Source organism: Pezoporus flaviventris, unplaced genomic scaffold, assembly GCF_033815535.1.
Source record: "Pezoporus flaviventris isolate CSIRO_AGI_PZ_B2104156 unplaced genomic scaffold, CSIRO_AGI_Pfla_v1 ptg000018l, whole genome shotgun sequence".
NCBI lineage: Eukaryota > Metazoa > Chordata > Aves > Psittaciformes > Psittacidae > Pezoporus > Pezoporus flaviventris.
Window position 1 is genome coordinate 3,969,855 of NW_026892566.1, and position 26,154 is coordinate 3,996,008.

General features: G+C 42.9%; 1 protein-coding gene across 1 annotated transcript in view; it reads right to left on the reverse strand.

The window, feature by feature from the left end:
- The window catches only part of PLPPR1 (phospholipid phosphatase related 1), a 132,285-nt gene extending 110,404 nt beyond the window's left edge, over positions 1-21,881 (reverse strand). The window contains exon 1 of the mRNA XM_061455099.1: positions 21,433-21,881. The gene's annotated coding sequence lies outside the window, so the exon portion shown is untranslated. The remainder of the gene's footprint in view (positions 1-21,432) is intronic.
- Positions 21,882-26,154: the final 4,273 nt, after the last annotated feature.

Here is a 26,154-nt window from a genome sequence, read left to right on the forward strand (position 1 = left end):
TAGTTCTGTATTTTCCTCAAGCTCCGGGCCTAAGCTCACAAAACACCAGAAAACCAAACCACTTTCATATGTGCAAATACATTCAACTTGTTTCTCCGCAGAGCCTTAGAGATCTAAGGTGCACCTAAGAAGGGTTCACCCAGGCAGGCGGCCACACAGCCGTGTAGTGCACATTCTAGTTTCCCTGCCTTCCCTGTACAGTGCTCCCTTCCCTGCCCAGAATGGGGGAAACAGCGTGCCCTCTGACACAGGACCAAAGATGTCCCACTACTGGTAGTTGTTCTGTGCCACCACACAAATGCCACACCGATATTTCTCTCTCATTGAATTTGCAAGCAAGGTTGTTCACCTCAGCCTAGATCCTGGCTAAGAGCGCAGACAGATCCTCTAGCCGTATGTCAAGCCATTTACAAGCTGTCTGCGTCTTCTGCCACTGGAAATGTTAGAGGCTGCTGATGCCATGCTAGTGGCCCCTTAACAGCAATATAATATAAACATCTTGCTAACAGGAGGTGCTTACTTCCTTTCCAGGGTTAAACTCCTCTGCTGACAGACTTCCTTCCCTGTCTGCACCAAGCAAACCCTCTGATGAGGGACAAAACATTAAGTCCACATGCTCATTAGTATTTCTTAACATAGAGAAAAAGGTTTCCCACAGAACCTTTTAGTTGTGATTAATGGTGTGAAGATATAGGTAGGCAAAGCTTGGCTGGGTAAAAAAGTACAAAGCATTTTTCATGGATGTCACCTCCAATTCAAAGATAAATTTGTTTCAGCTATTTATTTCCCATCTCTCTGTGCTTATGTGGCTCTCTCTAGTGAATTAAAGCCTAGTAAAAATATGCTTGCTTTTCTCCTTTGTACACAGAAACCACACCTAACTTGGGAGGTCCTTGGACTGGAATGGTTGGAGGTGAAAGAACGTTACAAACAAGTACTGTTTACATGCCATTCCAAGGCAGTATGGTACCCTTTCCTGAATGCCTCACTGCATTACATTGACATAGTTTGTCTAAGAACCCTGAACCACCAAACAAAATGAGTGCAGCTCCAGATGAAAATTGTTTTTCAGGTGGTCAGTTTTTAAACAACAGAATCCTTTCTAAAGAAAGCAAAATGTTTATCTTCCAAAAAGTCTTTACACAAAAAATTACTTTTGTATCAGAAAGGTCAACTTTGTAGTTTTGAATATTCTAGAATACTCATCATTGTTCATTAGAAAAACCTTGCATGCAGCTTTCTCACTTTAACAGCAGAGCAAGTGAGTTTTGCATACGTGGTTTCTGGAAGCAAGAAGCAGAAGGACAAGAGAGAAAAATAAGACAGCAGTAGCACCAACAAAAGCAAAGTCGTCAAGATCACCCAGCATATTAGCTGTAATATACATCTTCTGTGGGGATGGACATCTGTTTCCTAAGATAGAAGAAAATGATCAGGCATGAGAAAATCCAACTTCCAATACATGCTTTCAATCGTGCATGCATCCATCAGTGGCACTCTGAGCTGGTGACACTTTTAACTTCACCTTCTGGTGAACCACTGGTGTTACAGCCACCTTGCAATTTCACATTCCACTCACTACCTAACAGTCTGTCTTTTTTAAAGCTACAGCTGTTCAATTCGTATGTTATCATTAGGAAGGTGAAATTAAGCAAATTGTCTAACTCACAGTCGCAGGGACAATGCTCAACAACAGAAATCCTAGAGAATGTGACACAGGAAGCCAAAGGAAATCTAGCCGTGAAAAAAAAAAAAAGGACTCTGCTCTAACTTTAAGTTCCCAGTGCACAATCTAGCAGCTATAAGGTGAAATATCTTGCAGCTAACAAGTTTACCCAGATAACATCAGTAACTGCATCTTCCTGATTGTCCATAGAGTATGAAAGCTTTCTCCCTTTCATATGTCCTCATTATTGCCTACAGGCCAACACAGTAGTAACAACTCTTTTTTTCAGAGGCCAAAAGCTATGTGGATAGCTTTCAACTGCCATCACAGGACCAGGACACCCACAGCTTAGCAAGGTCAGAGGCAGAGTTAGTAGCTGAGCCTGTGCATTATTTTTATTACCACATCGATTCTTCCTTCCCCGACAGATAGAGATTACACTTCCCTGAGATCTCCTTTCTGTTCAATCAAGCCAAGAATGAATGAGAGAATGAAGGGACACTACAAGGACCAGTCTTCTGCATAACTGGTATCTGTACACTATCACAGGTCCATCTGAATACATCTGGAATGCAAAATGCTGCCTGAGCTACCCCTACACTATATGAAAGTTATGAGAGCTTGTAACCTCTCTTTTTACGTCTTAATTTCCTCGCAACTAAGGATATAGTCTTAGAGAGTTCCTTAAATAAGGTTTTAGATGCAAAAAAAACCAACCCAACAACCATAAAACCCACAAGAACTTAAAGGAAATAACAGCAAGAAGGAAAGCACCCTACTGTTTGCATATATTTTCGTGTTTGGTTTTGATAAATCCATGCAGTCAAGACTCAAAGCACATGCATGGAAGGTAATATGTGCTCACCTGTGCCAGGCATCAAGAGATTAACATCACATGTTACAGAATCTTAAAAATGTAATATATTTCATCATAAGCATAGTGCAGAATGGAGATTAAATTCAAACCTGCTGGGAACAGTAAGCAAGTCCAATCCAGCCAGTGTAAATAAACTTTCAGTGTCAGAGGTTTGGAATAGAGACTATAAAAAGCTGGACCAAAGAAACAGTGGATCTAATACATTTGATGGATGGTTAGAATAAAGAGGACTACAGGACAGAAACCCAGATACTGAATCTCAGAAATAGAATTGGTATTGAATCTGAGAGTGTATACCACCACTCCCAGGTATCCACCTGAGTGAAGGAACCAGCACATCAATTACCAGGTCCCAGACAGCATCTTACCACCTAGTGCTGTGTCAGAATCAGCAGTCTAATCTCAATCACCTTAGATATGACTGGATCAAATCCTTGTTTTCCTCTCTATTTGGCTTTCCTAGTTCATCTTCTTATACAGCAGGTTTCATCTGATGTTAATGCTTGTGTTTCACATTGAAACACGAGATTTTCTTTCACCAAAAGGCAAGTCAAGTGGCTCTACAAACATGTCACTTGGTCAGCAACAAACAACACTTTTGGATACAGCCACTCCTTTAGCCCTGTGTGCTACAGAAGATATCCAAACATGGACGAGCAGCAGCTTTTCGAGAGACACTGTGAACTTCTCTTCTGACAAGTGAACTTCTAAATAACACTCTGAGGTCAGGTTATGTCCAGATACAGATTTTATAATTATGTATATACCTACAAGTGAGTGCCACACTGTGTATCTCTGTATTGCTCAGACAACACAGAGCAAGATAATTAGCCAAATGAACAAACTCATGCAAGAAATAAGATATTTAAAGAACTGATTAAATCAAGCAGTTATTCCTTGGAGACTGGCAAGAATGTGGATAGTCATTAACTTACCCTATGCCATAAGCTTGGCTTACAAACCTTCTCATTCCCTCCAACCAAAATATTCTTCTTACAAATCCACTATAGCCAGGTACAACTCTTGGATCCTCCAGGCAGTACTTTCCTACTGGTTAAACTGGCAGAGTTTCAGTGAAGCCACGGCTTTGTTCCTGACTGAGATTTGGGCCTTTATCAACTAACTCAAAATATTTAAAGAAGTCCTCACCAAGGAACAAAACTAGCTACATATCCATTCAGTGGTTTTCATCACAGATGCAGCCACTGCTGCTTTTCAATTTGCAAGCTTCCAAAGCAGAGCCAGACATAAAGCTTTTCAAAAAGGAGGAAACATTTATTTTAAAGTTAATCAATATAATGGATTAGACTTCAAGTGTTTGATACAATCCAGGGTGTGCTGAACAGTAAGCCAAATATTGGTCTCTAACATCCAGTAATGCCATTACTGTCAAACAAGAAAGCTGGACAGAAATTGCATTCAGATGACCTTCAAGGGCTGCTGTACCACTTAAAACATGATAGAGCACGTAACAAAATTCACCTCTAGGTGACTGGCTCCTGCATGTGCTATGCTCTTGGGTGAACATCCTTTCTGCAAGTCTCTGCGTTTTTACTCTTGAGTCTGATGCTTCAAAACTTGTGCTTAGCTGTGATGCAACCTGGTGGGTTCCCAATCCTACAAACACTTCCCAGGCAGATGCATTTAAAGCACCTTTAAGGCTGGGGATGCTTTGAGCTGTGTCCTTAAACTAGCTGCTCTCTCTGATGAGCACAGCCAGAGACCTGGGGGCATGTTCACTGCACAAAGAAGCTGCAAGGGGAGTTGAGAAAGGGTTTTGGATATGTGGCTGCAGTGTGTGATTTGCACTTCAAATCACCCACTGCATGCTGTCTTTACCTGAGATGGTCTGCATTTGAGCGAGTGTCAGGCAAGTGAAGTTTCAACTTAGCTCTCCCACCTTGCAGATGAAGGCTCCCACTGCCACCCTATGTGGATACTCAATCCAATGTCAGTACCACAAAAAAAAAGCTGGATTATCAGCTTTTCACTAGCATTATCAACTGTCCAGGGAACTGTAACTACAGTGGCCCTAGTTCTCAAGCTTGTATGACTGTGTGTAGCACCACACGGCTTTGTGCAGAACAACCAGCTGTAGGTACCACAGACTCTCTCCATATCAAACACCCCAACAACTTCAGCCCTCACACATATATCCAAACCAGGTCTAAGGTACCTCCTGGGACACTGCCTAAACCACCCAAGCAGCATGGTGAATATGCCTTCACTTTGATCCTTCTACTACTGCAACTGGCTACTTCCACCTGAGCTAGCTGCTGGAAGCTGAGGTGAAACAGGAAGCTTTGGATGGTGATCACAGAACAGGGCACAGTAATACCAAAGAGAAGGAGGGGAGGACAGTAAAAGACACCCCTATATATTAATCCTTATCTTCACTCCATGCTGAGCTTATCCACAAAAATCAATAGAAAACCTAACCAAGAAACTTGAACTCTCTGAAAAACTGCTTTTCTAAACCCAGTGATCTCACCTCTAAGATTCTGGCTGGCTGGAGGAATATTTCTTCTGAAATGCTTTTAGGGGTCATGGAAAGGGTGGAGAAACACTGCTACTCTTTACAAAGAGATAGCTGCACATCATCAACTGATGCCGCCTTCCCTATTTTGGGCTTAGGGGAGCAAAGGGCACCCAGATTTTGCTCTGCCTGCTTCCTATAGACCCCTGTGGCAAGATAGAAATGTTTTACTGCATAAGTTGTAGCTGTTAGCTTTGCTAACACTCTAAAATAAGGACAATGTAAAGAAATTTATACTGTGAAGCAAGAAGGGTACAAGAAGTTAGCTTTGATGTCGTTTCAGAGTCAAAGGGCAGAAGGTAAGAGGAGCAAGAGTGCAGCTGTAACAGACATAAAACGAATCCCATGGCACAGGCAAGTGAAATCCATTAGAGAATGTGAAGGGCTAAGTTCTGCTCGTCTTTACAAGCCTCCATATAAATTAAACAGATGCAAGTGGCAGCAGAAGCAGAGCGTGGCCCTGTGGGTCCAGCCAGGCTTGGGTACAGTTGTGGTTGCAGAAGGCAGATCTTAACTGGCATTATAAAACAACGCTCACTGAGCTAGCCCTCTTGGGGCTGCTGGGGAAAGGTCAAAGAGCAGGCTTTCAGACACAACAGGAAACATATCCTCACAAACAGCAGCAAAGATGATAGAAACACTTGAATCGCAAGATATTCTCCCACCTTTTATCCAAAGATCACAGGCCTTCGAGAGGAGAAGTGATTTCACTGACACTGGTTAATATTTCTACTCAAAAAATGTGCTCAGTGAAGAATGGTACGACAATCATGTTCACTGATGTAACACCCTGTTGTTAGAGAAACTTTGTGAGAGAAAACTGTAAGGCACATAACCAAATTTCATATTATACTGATTTTTCTTTTCTAAATTTCAAATTTTTACCATCTCTTCCTTCCTATAATGCACAGTAGGGAACTACATTTCAGTTGGGTTTAAAAATACATGCATTAAAAGAATATTCAAGTTGGCTTTTTTCTGTTGTGATGTTTGGTTGGTTGGTTGGGGGGTTTTTGGTTGTTTTTCTGTTTGTTTGTTTGTTTTATTTTGACCATGGCAATTGTCCTTTCCTCAAAACTTATTTTTCAAAACCATTCTAAAAATAAGTATAGCTGCTTAAAGAAAAAAAGTAGACTAAGCAATTGACCTTAAAAATCTTTTTTTTTTCCCTACAGTTTTGATAAAAAAAAAAATCTATAATTGGCATATCTCATTAAAAAATTCAGTTATGCTGTAATAGTAATAAGTGGGTAGTGAAGTGAGACTAACATTTTAATTAAGCCCTTTTCATTTCTAGGCTGAATTTCTTTATATTATGTGAACCCTTAAGGGTTACAGAAGTCTGTCCTATGGTCAAAAGCATGCTAAAAGCACCATTCCTCTGCCAAATCTCTCTCAACTGCATGTCTAGTGTTTTTGTTGAGAGCATTTTAACTCTTTTATCCAGTCTCTACATCTGCATCTAGCCAAAACATATAATTTGTAACAACCCATTTCAAGGCCCTGGCTTCTTCAAGCTGGGAAAGTGCATTATGACTGATCTTTTCAAGTACCCTCTTCAGGATAATGGCTATTAGGCAGGTAGTTACTGGAAACATAAGCAGCTTGGCCACCTGATCTGTATCTGCTCAGCAACAGATAAGCTGCTCTTCCAGCCACAGAGACTGGGACTGCTATAAAGGTATCAGAGCAGTCACATTTCACACTCAATATCCTACCTAAGAGTGGCAGCCCCCACGTGTTCAGCAGGCAGTATCAGGCTGCAGGATGATAAACCTACCTATAGCTCCTTCTTAGTTGCTGGACAGAGAGGTAAAGACTCATGACCTAAAAGCATCAGAGTACCTGTTCTTTTTACTTCTGTCAGGTTAATTTATATCTCCACCATCTGCTTTCTGGCCAGATCACCAAGAAGTAAAACTTCTTCAAGAAGTCTCTGGATGTTAGCAGCTCTTTAACATCAGACTGACCATTTGAGCAAGGTCAAGGTCTTTTCTTTTTGTGTCAGAGAAGCTGACTTGATTTAATTGTCTTTCTGTTACCAGACTTCAGAGACAAGGATAACAAAGCAGTGAGGAAGATAACAGAAAAACATCTTGAGCATATACTGAGGACTGACTCAAATCAGCCAAACCTACATCCAGCTTGAAGAGAAATGCCTTAATAGACTAGTGTTCACCACATGTCAGCATGCACAGCATAAGTGCTCATAAACAAACACAAGAACTGTACTATGAAACTGTTCCCTGAAAAACATCTGAAATCATGGCAAGACATTGCACTTATTTAATTATTTATTTTAGGCATTAGCCATTTTTATGTTAAGTAAGATTAAATTTAAATTTGGGGGCTGAGGGTTGGGGCACTTGCAAATACAGGCTTAAGCATTGTTCCCACTGAACCAGTAGAAGCTCTTCCATTAAATTCAAGAGAGTCAAAGATCTATCAACTTCTATGAAGAATACCACAACAGTAAGGGAAAGGTGGTCTGAAGAATATCTTGCAGCATAGCTTCTCCAAAATGTGAATGACCTGACATCCAAAAGATTTAACATTTAACTTCAAATATGGATACCCACAGATTTCGGTTTGCAATTTATTTTTTGGTTCTATTTCATTTTCAGGGCTGTGAAAACAGCCAATGTGGGAGTTGAGATTTCATTAGCACAATGAAGATACCTAAAAAATTAACAATTTTTAAGAAGTAAACCCATCAAAAAAAGTTTGAGTGTCTGTGTTAATTACTACTTAACCTGAACAAACAAGAAATGAGCCAAAAACTCAGTAACTTTTCTATTTGGTTTAATTTCACCCTACTCAATCCACGTAATGCTATGTAGTACAGAAAACTTGGGCTACTTATGTGGGGTTGTATTTCACCTTTCAAATAAGACAGTCCTCTGCTATAAATCTGTATAACTCCACTGTCTGAAACAAATCAGGCTATTGACAACAGGTCAGTCTCATGAACTGTATTTTCATGCACAGACTGAAAAAGAGAGGGAAAAAACATATGCTTCACTGGAAGATACTTATAAAGCTTAGATACCTTTTTAGAGGATGTTCCTGAGACAATACATACCTTACAGTGTTTGAAAGACCAGCAAATGAAACTCCCTAGCTGTTAAGAGTTGTTGGAGGTCAAACCAAGAGCAGGTTCCAATTGCACAAGCAGAGGAGAGCTAAAAGGGCTGTAGACACACTTGTATGAAGCTGCATGGCCTTAATCCTGCTGTAACAGCTCTGCAGTATAGGACTAGTTTAGAGATACAGCATTTTGTGTTAACAAATGCATGACTATACATCCCAGGACCAAACAGGCTATCCTATCTCCTGCTCAGCCTAGAAGGTACAAAGGAAATGGGCCAGCAACAGAGCCCAGCTGTCATTCCCTTAACACTTGTCAACAACCGATGCTCACTGAACCACTACCACTTACACTATTTCTTTTTCTTCCTTCTCAACCTCCACTTTACATCATACATATCACTTGTTTTTTTCCATCCCACTGAAAGTCCAGCTATAACTGTGGTAATTCATATTCGTCATACAAATATCACACTGCACATACATTAAATGCAGAGTTTTGCACAGCTCTCAGGGTAACAGCTACACGCTCCCAGCACCGTAGCATTTGTTTGCAAGCTGTCACTGCTTGACTGTTCAGCTACAGTTTACAGCAAACTGATAAAACAGGGCATGAACTGCTTCTGCTACACTAATTCAAAGGGAGAGAGTTCTGAAAATTAGTTTCTAATTCCCAGCTGACACTCACCTGAACTGAAATATTTCCACTAACTCCTGTGCTGCACAACTTTTCAGCAAAAGGCTTAAAAGCAAATAAGTTTTTTAAGTATCTGTCTTGACTCATTGATGTTTTGACCAAAATTTTGAATCTCTCACTGAGGCTGTTAAGGCTTAAAACAAACTTCAAACTGCAATTAGTACCAAGAATGTCTTAACTGTTACTTCAAGTAATCCCTGATGTTCTGCAGTTACTGAGGAAGTTTAGTTTCTCCATCTGTCATCATCACAGGTAGATGGAATCAAAACTGTAAGAGACAAAATTAAATAAGGATTAAGAAGATCAGTATATTAATGAAAGCCAAGGCTGGACACCCAAGCAAGGTCAGAGAACACCAGACTCCTTCGATAGCCAAGCTGGGACCAAACCTGAAAAGGACCTTACTCTTGCCAGCCAGGCTGCTGAAGGCTTTGCCACTTGAATACATATGAATAAACAAATCCAGAAGAGTTGTGTGACTGAGAGTCACACTGAAGTAGTCATATAAAGCACAAAAAGCTTGTGGTTAAGGTACACAAAATGTTGTTGAGGAGAATGAAGGAAATGAACATGACTGCGTAGAGTCCCGAGATGGACACCTCACACATGTCTTCAGGCAAAGGGTATCAACAGAGAAGACAAAAAGGCTTTTCCTATTAGAAGAGGACAGAGGAGGTGACAATGTACAAAGCACCGCATAAAGAAAACAAACTGGCCTGAGGTATCCTGACCTCCTATCATCTCCCTTTGCCTGAAGAGCCACTCAATGCCCATCAAAACCCATTTAGGTGCTAACTCTACCTCTTCATTGAGGCACAGAATGAAAAAATCTCAAAATGTTCATTCTGTCCTTTGTTTTACTTGAAATGATGTAGCTTTACTTGAAATGCTCACTGTGCTCCCTCTGTTCTGATTAACATAGCATTTACTGCCTGACTCATTCCCCTCTCCTTGCAAAACAATGTAGATTTTATTCCCCTTTGGTGTGTGGTTTTGGGGGTTTTTTTAGGGGTTGTTTTTTTTTTTGGTTGGTTGGTTGGTTTGGTTTTTTTTTGATTGGTTGATTTTTTGGGTTTTTTTGGTATTTTGGTTTTGTTGTCCTTTTTTTCGGGGGGGGGGGGGGGCTGAGGGTGCTTTTGTTTTGTTTGGGTTTTTTTGATTACCTGCACCATTGTCTGGCTTTTGCTGAAGATCACCCAGCTAAATGAAATTCCACAAGCAATAATGCTTGCATAATTAGTATTTTGCTATGGTTATCTGTCCCTACTTCAAATAAAGAGAAATGGCAGTTTACAAATTATTGCTTTCTATCGTTCCACAGCAAGATCTTTTTAAATCATTCCACATCACATCACTGCAAATAGTAAATGTGTTCTGCATGCAATCCATGGTAAATTTAATATGAAACCTGTATAATGGGATTTAAAGCTAAAAAGCTGTTTCAATAGCCCTCTATACCAGGGCAAACATCTTGGCAAACATCTTAGAATCAGGAATCAGCATGATCTCAGCAGGAATTTAGGAGCCAGACAAATATGTATCAAAATACTAATAAAAAGTAGCCTCTACTCACTAAATCATTCTGATCTTTTAACAATTACCAATTTTTAAGTCCTTCTGTCATTCAAACTCATGTCACTCACACTTTTAAGTGTATTTTCATACTCCCTATAAAAGGAGTAATGCAACCAAACATCTGCTCTCTGGTGCATGCATTTTAGATCTGAGAAGCCATTTCACTGAGTTATTCAGCCAAGAACAGCATGAATAACTTCAAACCAGATTAAGTCATCTTCAAGGACTGTGAGATACATCTATCAGATCAAACCCCTGACAGCAGCAGAAACTGTCTCTACCGTATAAATGAAACCAGGGAAGGAATTCTTCTTAAGATAAATGAAGCTTTATCATTATAAAGGGATGGCAACATTAATAATTTAAAAAAGTGTTATGAAGATGTTAGCATCCCAAGAAGAAATGACTGAGGAAGATAGGGTTGTATGTTAGCCAAGATGAATTCTGGCTAGCAAATGAAGAAAAACAGAAAAAAAAAACACTAGTCCTAAACCGTTAGTCAAGTACTCATTTCTAGTATAAAAAAAATAATCTACTTGAAAAAAGTAGCTATTGCAAATTTGGTCAGAAATTCCCTTACTGGTAATGCTGAAATGAAGTCCACAGTAGAAAACCTTCATTACAAGGTGTGGATCATCATCATTACTGCCATACTCTCCTAAGCAAACTGGCTATCGAGTCTCTTTCCAATGCTGCCATCTGCTAGACCAGAGAGAAAGTGCTCTCCCAAGACGGCACTGACATTGTGGCCTAACATTTTTAGTCAATACCAGGAGTGTGGTGACAAGCAACACATTTTCAAAGCAAGCACCTCCCACAGCCCAATTTAACAGTATAAGTTAGGGTAATGATTATCTGTGCATTGATGATATCCTGGACAGAAATGAGTAATACAAATTTCAAAGTAAGACATGTACTGAAGGAACAATATATTCCAAATTTATCCTAACTCCAGATCACCAGGAATGGTACTAACATCTATTCCCAAGTTAACCCTGTCTAACCTGACATGGAACACAGTTTACGTTAACTATTAATTAATACTATCAATACTGATTATTTTGAAAGCCACCTCTTACCTGGCAATAAAGTGGTTTTTTGCACACTGAAAGAATGTTTATGGAAATGCTGGGTTGAAAGACATTACAGGATGAGCTCTGTCTTTAAATGGATCAGTTGATCTACTAAAAGCTTTGTTTTTCCTTTAAGAACCATAGTAGTGTTGATTCCAAAGACATGAGCATTTAATTGGATAAATAGACTCATAGGCTCATAGAACAGTTAGGACTGGAAAGGACTTTAAGATCATTAAGTTCCAACTCCCCTGCCTTGGGCAGGGATGCTTGACCCTAGACCATTTCACCCAAGACTCTGTCCAACCTGGCCTTGAACACTGCCAGGGATGGAGCATTCATAGCTTCTCTGGGCAACCCATTCCAGTGCCTCACCACCCTCACAGTAAAGAACTTCCTTCTTATATCCAATATTAATTTCCCCTGTTTAAGCTTTAACCCATTACCCTCTGTCCTATTGCTACAGTCCCTGATGAATAGTCACTCTCTGGTATCTTTGTAGGCCCCCTTCAGATACTGGAAGGCTGCTATGAGGTCTCCATGCACTATTGTCCAAGCTGAACAACCCCAACTCTCTCAGTCTGCCTCCATAGGAGAGGTGCTCCAGTCCATGATCATCCTCGTGGCCCTCCTCTGGACTTGTTCCAACAGTTCCATGTCCTTTTTATGTTCAGGACACCAGAACTGCACACAATACTCCAAGTGAGGTCTCATAAGCGCAGAGTAGAGGGGCAGTATCACCTCCTTCGACCTGCTGGCCACGCTCCTTCTGATGCAGCCCAGGATACAGTTGGCTTTCTGGGCTGCGAGTGCACACTGAAGACTGCTCATGGTCATTTTCTCATTTACCAACACTCCCAAGTCCTTCTCCGCAGGGCTGCTCTGAATCTCTTCTCTGCCCAACCGGTAGCTGTGCCTGGGATTGCTCTGACCCAGGTGTAGGACCTTGCACTTGGCTTGGCTGAACTTCATAAGGTTGATGTTGGCCCACTTCAATGACTGCAGATTAATTGCAGATCATTGTGTACTGGAAAAGACAGGCTATTATGCCAGGAAATGCAGAGCTATCAGTATGGAAAAAACGTCAGCAAGTGTATTTACCATTTCCTCGATATGTATTCCTATTTAGAGAATAAAGCCAGCAAGAGGACAAACAAGGTCAACAATATTTACTCATCTTTTTGTTATTCTGGACAGTGCCTCTTTCAAGTACTCTTTGTTTAGCCTGACATTTATATTTCTTCCTGTAAATAGCTTACTCATGACTCTTGCAGTGATCAGAAATGAGGTCTGATGTCATGCTTAGGAAACAAGGTTGTTACAGGCTTGTTTGTTCTTGTTTTTTTTTTAAAGAACATCTAAATCTTTTAATTCAGGAGCTGTTACAGAGTGGCAGGAAAACCTGTCTTTGGTGGTCCCTTTTCTGCAGGGACAAACGCAGTCACTTCCTGGGGAATCACAGGCAATACTAAATAAGCACAATCCATTCAATCCACACCACTGCAGCTTTGTTGAGTGCCAGCTGTGTGCTTTTCCTTTTAAGGGAAATGGTGAATACAAAGGAACGAGCATTGGAGGAGACTGGAGACACACTTTTGGACAACAACTTCAGCAGGCAGTTTCAAAATTGAAGGGGTAAATAAATGAAATATTTTGCAGAAAGAAGCTGCAAACCATAAAGACATAAAACAGTGTTACAAAACCAACAAAGTATTTCATCCTGTCTGAAATGACACCCTATTTTCTTACTGTTAGCAAGAAAAACAGCTTATGGCTTTGGTCAACCTGAAACAATTTCCTTTGTGGTTCCTAGCTTTCCTACTTTACCTCTTATTTCCATCACAGAACCACAAACTCAAGAAAGTCTCTATAAGAAGCCAATTAATGAACACAGATGTTTACACAAACAGAATTAGTAGACAGGGGACCTTCACTGGATCCTTTATTTCTTTTTGTTACTTCAAACTCCACATCCATTCTCTTACTCTACATAGCAGAGTTAAAAGTAGAAGCTTCTCTTACAATCTCAAGACACAAACACAACAGAGAAAACCAGAAAACCATTCACACTCTTAATTAATAAATATGAAATATATTGGAATATAATATTAGATATAAATTAATGTAATAATTGGATTAAACATAACTGGAATATAAAATAAATATAATGGAAATAAATAAAGAAAACCCAATGCAACTCAGAATGGTGGATCATTTTATATTTGCAATTTTAAGTAAATTAAAATAAACCCTCCACAAAAAAACATCTTTAAAGAGAGAAAAGAAAAAAATAAATTGTATGCATAACATTTTTGCTCAATGTTTTGGGCCAAAACTTTTCAGAACTGAGTGATTTTTGGCAGAAAACTGCATGTTCCAGAATTTGATTTTGCTATGGAAACTGCCTCCGTAAGAGAAACAAAGTCACAGACCAGCCATTTCTAGTCAAAATTTCCTCCACATTCATGCATATCACACAAGTGAGCGTTGGCATATAGACCTTGAAGAGCTTCTCTTTAAAGATGATTCGTTGTAGCACAGACATTGTTTTTCTGTCTGAACACCTGTGAATTAGTTATATTCTGCAACTGCCTTGCATAATCTGTTACCTGATGCATGTCATACACAGTCTAGTTCCAATATCCCCTAGGTGAGCTGAACTCCGTGACAGCCTGTGGATGGGCCAAGTGCTGTTCTGCTTATATGAATTACATCTCTATGACAAATGGCAGCACAGATTAATGTGGCCTTATGCTATCTCTGCAGTGGCATCACAACTTCTATATAAAGTTCAAGTTGAATATCACTAGGCCTCGCATTTTCTTTCCTTTCAGTTGCTTCTGTCCTCATCTGACCTAAGATACCTGAAAACTTCCAAGTTGTTTCTTAGATACTTGGGTCACTGGCTTCACGGCATGCATGAGAGCAGAAGCAGATGTACTATGTGCGACAACCCCACACAAACAACGGCCTCTCTCCATTCGCTGCTGTAGCGGTGCCTGAAATGACTATGTACTGACAATTTTTCTCTTGTGTTTTTGGCAGTCTCTCAGCAGCAATATTGTTGCAACAACCCATGACGCACCTCTAGTTTTCTCAGTACTGCAGGCTGCTACAAACGGCTGACCTCTGATTTTCACTGACACACAAAACCAACATGCAACCACGTGCCTAGGATGCCACATTATGTCTATGTACTATGTCTGTGTTTGGAGTATGCAGCCCCATAAAGCCAGCAAGTGGTAGGGTCTCAGAGAAAGCCTCAGGAAGGTAGGTATTCCGTGAATGGCATTTTATTTTTCAGGTATTTTCTTTGCTGAAAGACATTACCTGCTCCTAATGGCTTTCATGACCGATGAATTGTTACATCTTCTCATGTGTTTTGAAATAACATGCACTGAATTCTCAAGATAACCCAGACTAATTTGGCTGAGCGATGCAAGGATGTGAAACCTTCATCAGTCTGTGGCTTACATTTGCACTGGGGAGACCTCAAATTCCCCTGACTCAGCCCAGTGTAAGAGGCATAATGCTGAAGACTGGTGTCTCCTGACTGACATGGCCATGCTCTTAAGAAACATATCACTTACCACCATTTATTTCTTAAGCTGGACACCTTTCTACCAGCAACTCAAATCCCTGAAGACCCTAGTTGCAAAGATGATCCACTGTCAACTAGTGTTTCACATGCAGTTCTTCAAAATTTGTTCCACTTTCAGCTTATTAGGTTACACTCGATGGTTCTGCAACCTCGCAAAGGTTTTGAGCAACCTCACATATCTCTAAGTTACACCAAAAAGCTGTGAATACACACCTGTTTAAGACACACGTATTTTCCCTGCTCTGCTGCCAGCATTCACAGAAGAGTGGCTGGTAAGACACCTCCCCAGGGTACCTCTCCATGCACACAGTCATGCTCAGAGCAACCAGTGGGCCAATCCTGACATAGAAACAAATGGATATGGAGGCACTTTGCAGTATACCGGGGCCATCATCCCACAGCCCTGCATTTTGCAGGCTGTCCTGCCCTGCTTGTCCTCTGGTCTGCTTGTTGAGCCAGCACAGCACTTCACAAGCTAGGCCAGGGACACTCTGAGAGGCAGGAAAGAGCCTGAGAATTGGAGAGTGTGAGTTTGTACAGTAGATTTGCTCAGTGAGAAGGCAAAATTCCTGCATCACACTGGCTTTATTTATCTAAATGCAGCATTGCCATCAGAACTGTTATTCTGACAGGTTATAGAGCATGTTTCATTGGTATTACATGAAAGCTTTGAGCACAAAGGAGCATAATCTAGGTGTTTTAAGGAAGAAAAGGCATGCTATTACAATGACTCTTCATTCTTAATGACTCTTCATTCTTCTAATACTTTTCCTTTCTCCCATAAATGTTTCTCATGGGATGCTCCAAAAAATCCCACCTGTGCTTTATGAAATTGTATTTTTCAAGTTTCTTGCTAAATACCTCAGTCAATTTAAAAAATAGCTAATACAAACTGAGTTTATCTTCAGTTCATGCATTATTAAGCACACCCCCTCCATGGACAAGGAATGGAAGAAGGGCTGGAATAAGTAGAAAAATCAGTTACCATATAGGAGCTACCTGTAGTTACTCAGCAAATACAACAAATTATTGTGTATGTGGAAATTAAATGTACTTCATTTTGTTGTCAGTGATTATTTTACAAGCGTGGGTGACAAAAGCACACAGCAGAATATAAATGTGATGCAATTGCCTTTTGCAGTATGTTTCCATCAAAGTTGGATTTTGTTCTCCTCCTCCTCTCCTGCTGATTGATTTAAACTGATGGATGGCAAAGCAGAATTCTGAATTCACTGGTGTCTCAGCAAAGCAGTAAAAAGCAGCACAAGGAACATCTATGAAAATTCATGCTGAAATTCATGGTTCCATTTGAGTCACTGAAGAGGGCAGCTCTTCTCAGAGGGCCCAACTCTCAGCTTCTCTAGAAACGCACTAGCTTTGACAAACTCTAAGCAGGCATTCTGATCCACTCAGATGAGACTATGCCAGGGATGAGATTCAGACATGTTTCTCGAGACCCTCCATGGCAGGGGAATTGGAACTAGATGACCTTAAGGTCCTTTCCAACCCTAACTATTCTATGATTCTATGATTCTATGGCTTGTACAGCATCTGTCCTCACAAAGGCTTAGGAATGAGGCTTGGTTTTGCAATTCTGCAGAGTTTCAACTTTCATTTTAAAATCAGTTCTGCCTGCTGAGGTTGTAATAGTGGACTTATAGCCATTAAAACAGTCAGTGTCTCTGAATTCTACAAACCCTCTCTGTCATCAATAGTAAGAGCCATTAACACTAAATGTTGCTCCTCCATAGGATAACTTTTCTGATCAAAGAATCAGCCCTCCACTTGCCAGAGCTCAACAAATAAAAAATAAAAGTCAAAGGAGGAGTGCATTGTCAAGGCTATTTAAACAAATAGCTTAAAGGGGTAGAGGTTGTGTGGTAATGTAACCACCATATATCGTCATGAATAAAACACCCTTTAAGCAAGAAAAGCAGAAACCTTGCTCCAAAGGCAACTGATGTCCAAGCCTATGGGTAACTTTAAACCTCTAATTGGTAGAAGCATGCCTTTACATTTATGCTGGTCCTCTGATCCCTAGAGGGCATGGTAAATCAATGACCAGCACATATGTGCACGTGAATATGCCTTGAAGCTAATTCTCATTTTGGTTATAATACAAGAATAATGCAGCATTAATCCTTCAGAAAAACAGACCAAATCATTGTCTCATACATATGAGCCCATTTTGTCCCTACTTCTCCATCTCTGGCCACCCCTTTCCAATTAATTACGTCTTCAATCACTCCTGTATGATTATCACTGTAACCAGAAAGGATAGCAGCTGCATGAGACACACCAGACATTGTCAAGGGATGTCCTGTGCCCGGCAACAGCAAAGTTTGACCATTTTGAAACAAAACATCAAAACCCGCTTGGGTGAGGAAAGCTATAATGTATTTCAACAGGATGGACAGACTGTGATCCATTTGCACATTAGAAAAAAAATAAAGGTAGCACAGCAAAGATTACTATATGAATGACAATACCCTCCATTCCCTACAAATGTGTGGAATTGCCCCCATCACTGTTACAGGTGATTCAGGCAGTTACTGCATATTAGGAGATCTGACGGTTGGCAACACAGACAGGCAGCTGTTCAGTGCTGTTCTGACAGTGTACAGGCTACCAATGCAGCAGGTTTTCCAAAAAGGGAGGAAATGGGTGAATATTAACCTGGTATCTAACAACCCAGCTAATGATTACTCAGAGCAGCCACTGACTCTGTAGCCTTCATTTTTCAATCTTTGTTCATGCAATCCAATAGACAATGATAGTAGAACTATTTTAACAAAAGCATGAGATTTTCAGAATCAAGATATGCATCATGAACAATAATCGTAACTGTGCTCAGCTGCTGCCAAGCAAGCATTTCTGAAAAGCATCATTGAAAAGCAGGTTTCACCCTGGATATGCAAACCCACGAAACAATGCCTAAATAGGTAAGACAGCATATGTGAACAAGCTGCAGCACCAATTTTGCACACTAGCAGCAATAAACGTTTTTTTTGTGAAGTTTCATGTTTATGTTCCATTCTAGCACCTACCTATTAAAACCCCCAAGAGCTTTGGGTGTACTTCAGAGAAGAACTGGATTTGCAGACAGATGTCTGCACCTACTCTTTTCTGTCTGTGATGGGATAAAAAAAAAACAGTAAAGAAAAGTCCAAAAAAGAAATAAAACAGGACCTGTGAAGCGCACAGGGCTAAGACTGCAGAACTCAATGTAACACCAAGCCAGGCTATCTGAAGAGCATGGATTTCCTTGAGAGGTGGAAAATTCAAAGCACAGAGCAACTCAGACCCCCAGTTAGAGCCACAGCAGACACTATGCAGCAAGCTCTGGAGAACTAACCTCCCAGCTGCCAACCAAGCTGACAAAACAAACATCTCACCTAGGAAAGAATGCACTAAAAACCCAGCAAAGGCTTCAAGACTTAAGCTGTCATAAGCAGGGGTGCCCTCACTTCCTAAGAAATAACCACTTTGATTTCATACTCTCAGAAGGAGGTGGCACAGCTCATTTTAGCATCCCTGTGTGCAGCTCATGGAGAACTGACCATGTATCACAGGTTTGTTCAGCATACACCAGCTGAGAGAGAAGGGGGAGGCTCACAAAATCTGCTGGTATCAGTACTACAGAATCTGCCTTTGTTCTACCTTTCTTTTCAGGAAACAATGACAGGAGAAAATAACCTTGAAGACAGATCTTACTCTTGAAGAGTCACTAACTTAAAAATTAGTATTTCACCATAACTTTAACCAGTACAAATAGGCCAGCATTAGTGAATTAAAAAATAGTTTCTTTCACATATTGACGATATGTAGCCGTTTCCCATCAGAGAAGTTTGCGTATCTTGAGGGCCTAGTCCCATGACAAGTGACAATTCCACAATAAAATTTCAGTCAAAGTGATATTTACAATAGGTCCTCCTGAACACAACTAGAAAAACACAATTCCTCCATGATCTTGTATTATCTACAGAACTGCAAGGTATTTATATTTGTAGCTGTAGAAATAATATATTAAGAGGAAAAATTAGAGCATTGGAAAGTAGGCTAATTGCTTCGACATACCGTCTGATGAAATAAGAATTATGGAAATGTTTTCCAATTTAAAAAAATCCTTCAAAATGACAAAGTGCATGTAGATTCCTACCACTGAACAAAGAGGCAGGGAAGAGTGAGCAAATTAAAAAACTTAAATGATGCTCAAAGCTGTCAAAGAAAATTAAGGTACAATATTAAAAAAAAAAAAAGACAGCTATGATGCAATTGCAAATTCAAAAATCTGCTTCTGCCACTGAACACTCTCAATTCAGCCAAAATAAGTCTCCAGTTACAGACTCAACAAAATGTTCTGTAACTGAGCAGATGTGCTTTCATGGCTGAGAAATTCAGGATATGGCTCCCCACGAGCTCCTTCTCTTTGACATCTTGTCAACTATGTGGGGGAGAGGAGAAGGAAGGAACAAAAAACCCCAGTCTTAATTGTGTGTTGAAACAGGTTAATAAGCACTAACAACTGGCACAGTTTTGCTCAGTAAGTCTACATATTCATATTCACATCTACCACAAAAGGAGAAATAGCCCCGCATATCAACCTTACTGATACATGAGGGTTTAGCATGTTTCTCAGCATCACTGGTTTTCCACCTAGAGTGAGCATAAACCGACACTGAAATATGCCACACAAGAGCTAGCAATGAAAGTTGAGGAGAAGGAATACAAATAAATAAGGGGAGGCAGTAGGGGGCTGTTGCCAAAGCTTCCAGTAGTTGACAGATACTCAGTTGATGTAAATTTTGTCCTTTTTCCTACCCTGTGTCAAGCCTCAAAAGCACGTTCTCCTCCTGTACAGTACATTCAGACTTACCTATGGACAAATGCAGGATTTCCCCTGAGGTCTTACCCATCTTCATTTTCAGAAATAGAACCCCAAAAATCACACCTGAGAGTAGTGATTCGACTTAAATTCAATGGAGGTCCAAAGCAATCTCCTTGGTCTAAACTGGATCTTGCAATTCAACTGCTGAGGGCAATCACACTGAGTAGCCTCTGCCTCAGAGGTTACCCCTTTCTGCAGTAGCTCCTCTGGAAACCTTTTTTCCCCAAGTCAAGCACAAGAGCCATTGTACAAAATTGAAACGTTTAAAAAAACCTCCTTCCTTGTGTCCAAGTAGAAACAGGCAGAAATCTGAGCACAGAGCCAGACCTCTGCTTTTCCGCACCATACCCATCTCATTTGCAACTGGGAGGATGTCACCTTAAGTCCCTGCTCTGTCCCAGGGTGTCTTCATGCCTCCACAAAGACCACATCATATGCAGGAAAAGCACTGTTACCATTACCAGCTTATTTCTTAAGTACTACCCCAGAGGGATCAAGAGAAATATTGTACAACCTCAGATGTCAGATAGGAAATCTCATCTCGCTTCCTGCAAGCATTAAGTGACAGCCGATCAAAATGCCTGCATTTTTTCCTTTGGGTACCATCTAGGTTTTCTGGAGATGCAAAAAGACTCGGGGTCTCTCAGAGCACTCAAACCGCACACGGACATTACATACAGTGTCATTCCCACAACCCTGCTCCGAAGCATCTTTCGCCTGCACGCAGGGCGTCCATCACGCCCCGCCGCAGCGCCCAGCCTTCTCCCGATCTACTCGTCACCCCGCAGCACTGCGAGAGGCCGGAGGGAGGGAGGGCACACCTGCAGCACAGAGGCAGACACGCGGTGTCCCCCCGCACCGACACCCGCTTCTCCGCGCCTTGGGCTGCTCACGGGTGGCACCGCGCTGTCCCCACCCGCCGCGCTAAGACTACACACGCTGTTCCACCAGCGGCGGGGCCGCCGGTACGGCGGTGAACCCCTGCAGCGCGCTGCGCTGGGGAGAACGTTCGCTGCCCCTGGCCCCTTGCTCAGGCTCCGGCGAGGTGCCCGCCTTTGCAGGGAGCAGGGGCGGCGGCAAGGGTCTCCTCCGCGCCGAGAAGGTTCTCGCGTGGAAGGGGAGGCCCAGCGCCTTCTCCCGAGCCCAGGTACCGCACCGACAGAGATCGCGGCCCCCGCGGCGCTCCCAGACGCCCCGGCGATGCTGAAGGTGCAGAGGACGAGCCCTCAAGCGTCTCCAGTGCCCCAGCCCGTCTCGGCTAGCAGAAGGGCGGGCAGCGGAGCATCAGCCGCTCCAGCTCCCGCAGACTCCCCGAGTTCCTCCCGGCAGCGGGCTCCTCCCGGCTCCTCGCCGACCGCCCCGGCCCCCCGCACTCCGCCGAGCCCCCGGGCAGCCCCCGGTCGTCCCCCCGCCCTCGCCCGATCCGGCTCACCCCGCGGTGCAGCCCGGCAGCCCCGCTACGGGCGGCTGTCTCCATGCGGGCGGGCGGGCAGCACCCGCCGGCCAGACATCGTGGTCCTCTCTCCCGCCTCAGTACGGTGGAAAGGGGGAGGGGGGGGGACGGCGGACGCCCTCCCCGTCCTGTTCCTTCTTCTCTGTTCTTTTGGCCCCCTCCAGCCCTCTTTTTCTCCCTAACGACGTCCGCAGAACTACCAGCACAGCTCCTTCCCCATCTCCCGCCTCTCCTCCTCTGCCTCCTTGTGCATCGGACCCGGCTTCCAGTCCCCCGCCCGGCTGCGGAGCGGAGGGAGGGGACAGGGGCGGGCGAAGGGGAGGGGAGGGAGCGGGATCCCCCCTGGGCACTGCCGCGATTCTCCCTGCCGGGCCCCTGCGCCCTCCTTTGTGCCAGAGCTACCGGTCCTCGGGGCTTCCCCTGCTACCACCCCTGTAATCGCGGGGCGGGGAGCACCCCACCACCTTTCCAGCTCCGGGACGTTCTTCCTGTAATTCGGCAATTGACAGGCAGAGGCTGGAGGCAGCTCAGCAGCTTCCTCCTGCTATTCTTCTACGGCCTCTGCTGGGGCGAGCAGACACCTCTAGCGTCACCACGGGCTGGACTGCTCATCCCTTAAGAAAAGGGAGGTGGGAAGAAGAATGAACCCGGGGAGGAACGTGGCCACACAGAAAGATGAGCTCTGGGTGATCTCAAACAGCCCTGGTGCCCCTACAACCCAGAGCAACCCCAGGGTGCTCTGGGTTAGAGGCCCCTCACACACTACAGCACAGGGCACGGCCATGGTGGCAGGGTGGCATCCAGGCTCCGGTGCAGGCTCTGGTGCCGCTGTTTAGTCTCTCTCCCGTGGTCACTGGCTTCCCATGCAGGCACCGACGACAGTGCTGCTCAGCGTAGTGGTGGTCCCAGCTTCTGAGTTGCTCCAAACCTGAGGTACCTAACATGACCAGTACTCCCCAGATGCGTGCTTCGGAGCTCATCGAGAGCACCCATGGGAGTGAGCAGGTTGTGCTGACTCTGCATTAGGCTCCAGGTTGTCCCCAAGTCACAGCTGAGTCATTAGAAGTGAGAATGGTACTGCTCCAGCTCTCTGCAAGCCAAATTCCTCATTGGCAGGGCAAAGAAAAGGTGACCCAGGAGTTATTCCACTGCAATTGAGCACAGAGTCCTGGCTTCCCACAAGAATGTGAAGTGTTCTTGCCAGTATGCCTTAGCTGTAAAGTAGAAAAAAATAGCTACCACAAGTTAGAGTAAATCATGAAAACACAATTTTTTGCCTGTGGAGCAATGGAGTTTTATCCCTCCGTTGCAAAGGTAGCTGCAGAAGTGCCTCTGGGTACTCATTTCAGAGGTGGGGAGCATGGTGCCATTCAGCAGGGACATGACTTGCCCAACATCACCAGATACCCCAGACTGTGTCTCACCAGCGTGCATTATGGTCCACATGGACCGAGGGGCAGAAGCAGGCAAATAGTGTAAAGTTAGGCACTTAAGACTGAGAAGTGTTTTGTCTGCTGCAATGCAGAGGAAAACATTCATGTATCCAGAGCCCTTTTCCTTCGTACCACACAGGAGCACAGGCACAGCACACAGAAGATGTCTCAATTGCGGGAAAGAGGTATTCCTATTCCTGGTCATTTAAGCAGTGCAACAGCATGGGCAGCTGTCGTGGTTTAAACCCAGTCAGGCAACTTGTTCACTCACTCCCAGTGAGTGGTGCCGGGCTGACAGCAATTGAGGGCCCCCCCTCACCGGGGCTCTCCCCTTCCCCGCTCCCAGAGGAACGGGGAGGAGGATCGAAAGGGTGCAACTCCTACGGGTTGAGACAAGAACAGTCCAGCAACCAATGTACAACACAAATCACCACCGCTACCACCAATGACAGCAATGATAAGAGAAAATAACAAGGGAAGAGAATACAATACCACTGGCCAAGAAACGAGTCCCACCTGGAAGCCCGTGTCCTTCCGGGTAACTCCCAGTTACCCCCCACCCCGGGCATGACGTGCTGTGGTATGGAATACCTCTTTGGCTAGCCTGGGTCAGGCGCCCCATCTCTGCTTCCTCACGGCTTCCCCTCCTCCCTGGCAGAGCATGAGCCTCACAAAGTCCTTGGTCAGGGTAAACATCACTTAGCAAAAACCAAAAACATCGGTATCACCAGCACTGTTCCCAGGCTGGAAGTCGAAACACAGCACTGCAGCAGCTACCACGAAGGAGAAACATGACTGCTACTGCTGAACCCAGGACAGCAGCATTGGTCTGATCATACCCAAAGACCAATACCCAACAGATCAATCAGGTTTAGCTAATTTGAAGAATGACTGCTTGGAAACTAACAAGAAAATGTCTTCTTTGCAGCTTTACATCTCTGCAGTTTCATTGTTTCTTACACATCTCTGCATAACTGAAGTAGTATCTACTGCCCTTGGTGGATGTGGAGGAGGCAAAATGGAAACCAAAATACTAACAAGCCTTCCCGATGTTTCCCTGCTTCATACCATCAGCATGCCTAGTAGAAGCAGAGTGGGAAAGCAGGATTTGTTATTCCTCCTGCTTTTTTGGTTGTCTGGATTTCTGACCTGCTTGTCATTTCAGGGAAGCTCAGCAGGGCACAAGGTTTTCTTTCCTAGTGTGGGTGTTGTGTGCCTTGCGTGGAGCTACAGCAGTAGCAACAAGGGCTATTTTTAGCCTAAAGTAGGCCAGGCAGTTCCAGAAGACATACTAACAGGAGGAACATTTGAGAACAAACCAAGCAAACAAAAGAGGAAACAAACTGAGAAATGTAAACAAGAATCATCTTACAGAAGCACTTGCTATATAGTAAACATGTAGAAACTGCATTCTGGTCTCAGGGGACATGACACTACACACCCCCTCCCACAAAAAAAAAAAAAAAACAAACCAAAACTACAAGTACAAACTCTCAGCAGTAACTGTTGCCTTCTGAACAATCGAAGTATCTTGTTTTAGTGCCATACATCTGGACTGTGATTTTTAGAGGTGCCCAGTTCAGCAGTTTTCAGTATGCAACCATTTCCCAGAGAAAGCATACCTAGCCTGCCAATTTAAATAGGTATTAATCTCCTTCTTGGAATCTACTACACATTTATGTTTTGAATCAGAGTGTAACTGGTACCCAAAGTGCATTGAAACTGGTTGCCTAACTTGCTGGGAGGATACCTGCCCATATTTGCTAGTGAAATTGTGTGGGCAAGGTGATGTTCTTTATGTGCAGCTCTCTACAGCAAGCAGAAAAAGAGATAAGAATATGTACTATAGAAGAAATGTTCATTTTTCGCTGCTAAAAGACACACATTTTTGGTTTTGGTCAATGGTAATCCAGAGGGGGACACAGGTATCTGTCAGCTCCTTCATTTAGTATTGCACTTGGAAGACTAGATTGCAATAATTCATCAGTCTGTAAATCTTCACAGAAGAATGAGTGTAACAACATTCACCACAACCGCATGTGTACTTCCCACATGGACTTACATAGCTTGTTTATACTGTTTTTTTTTAGCTCCTGGTAGTAGTTTCTCCTCTTCCCAGAAAAAGTCCCAGTAAGACATCTTACATTCTGACTTCTTAAAGCTTGAGTCATTCCATTGAAGCCTATTGCACGACACTGCAATTCAAAGCTGTTTGCTTGCTGAGCGTTTGGGTAGATGCAATCCTAAAATCCAGAGCAATCTGTGTCAACATAAGCTTTTAAAAGCTGAGCTTGTGTAGCTCAACTTGCAGGTTGGAAGCAGTTTCTCCTTTACACAAAGGGTCACAACAAAGCTTCATGCCTCCATCGAGCAAGATATGGCTACCAAAGTCCTACAATCATACATTGTTCTATCACATCTTGTAGCAGGATGCTCGTAGTGCCAATAAATGTGTTTGCTATCTTTAGCATGCATTTGCTTACTGTTAATTTCATGAGATGATTTCCTCAAAAAGACGGATCATCACTTTTTACTTTATTCCTCTAATTCAAAAAAACCTCTTTGATGTCCCCAGTCTGACTTCTTTTTCACACTAGTATGAATATAACAAGGCATCAGATGAAGTCACATCAGAGTTTAGTGCATAAAAATTCAACACAAATTCTTACTGTTATCATCTGTCAGTAGATTTTCCGCAATACTCTCTGGTGTGCAAAGCAATAGACTTTCTGCAAAGCTTTTTGTATCTAGTTAGACTTTTAAGTGTTTCATTGACTTGTAATGAAACACTGCTGCATTTAATTCATGCCCACACCTACTTGTGCACAGAAGAAGATGTCAACATACACATACACAGGCCAGACTGCGTCTGTAGGATTTGTGTATGAGGAGACAAAAAGTTTGGACGCAATGTAGCAAAAACTAATTTTAGGACTTATTAGAGGATTTTCTTGGATGAGTAAATTCTGTCTAAGAACACTGCATTTAATTAATCATCCTTGCTAAGTGCTTGTCAAGCAGAAGTGATGGGTTACCAATCCTAGGGGTTACCAATGCCGAGGGAGGTTGTGAATGCTCCATCCCTGGCAGCGTTCAAGACCAGGTTGAATGAAGCCTTGGGTGATATGGTTTAGTGGGAGGTGTCCCTGCCCATGGCAGGGGGGTTGGAACTTGATGATCTTAAGGTCCTTTCCAACCCTAACTATTCTATGATTCTATGATTCTAAGCCTGCTTAAACCAATTGAGGCTACAACACTATGAATCACC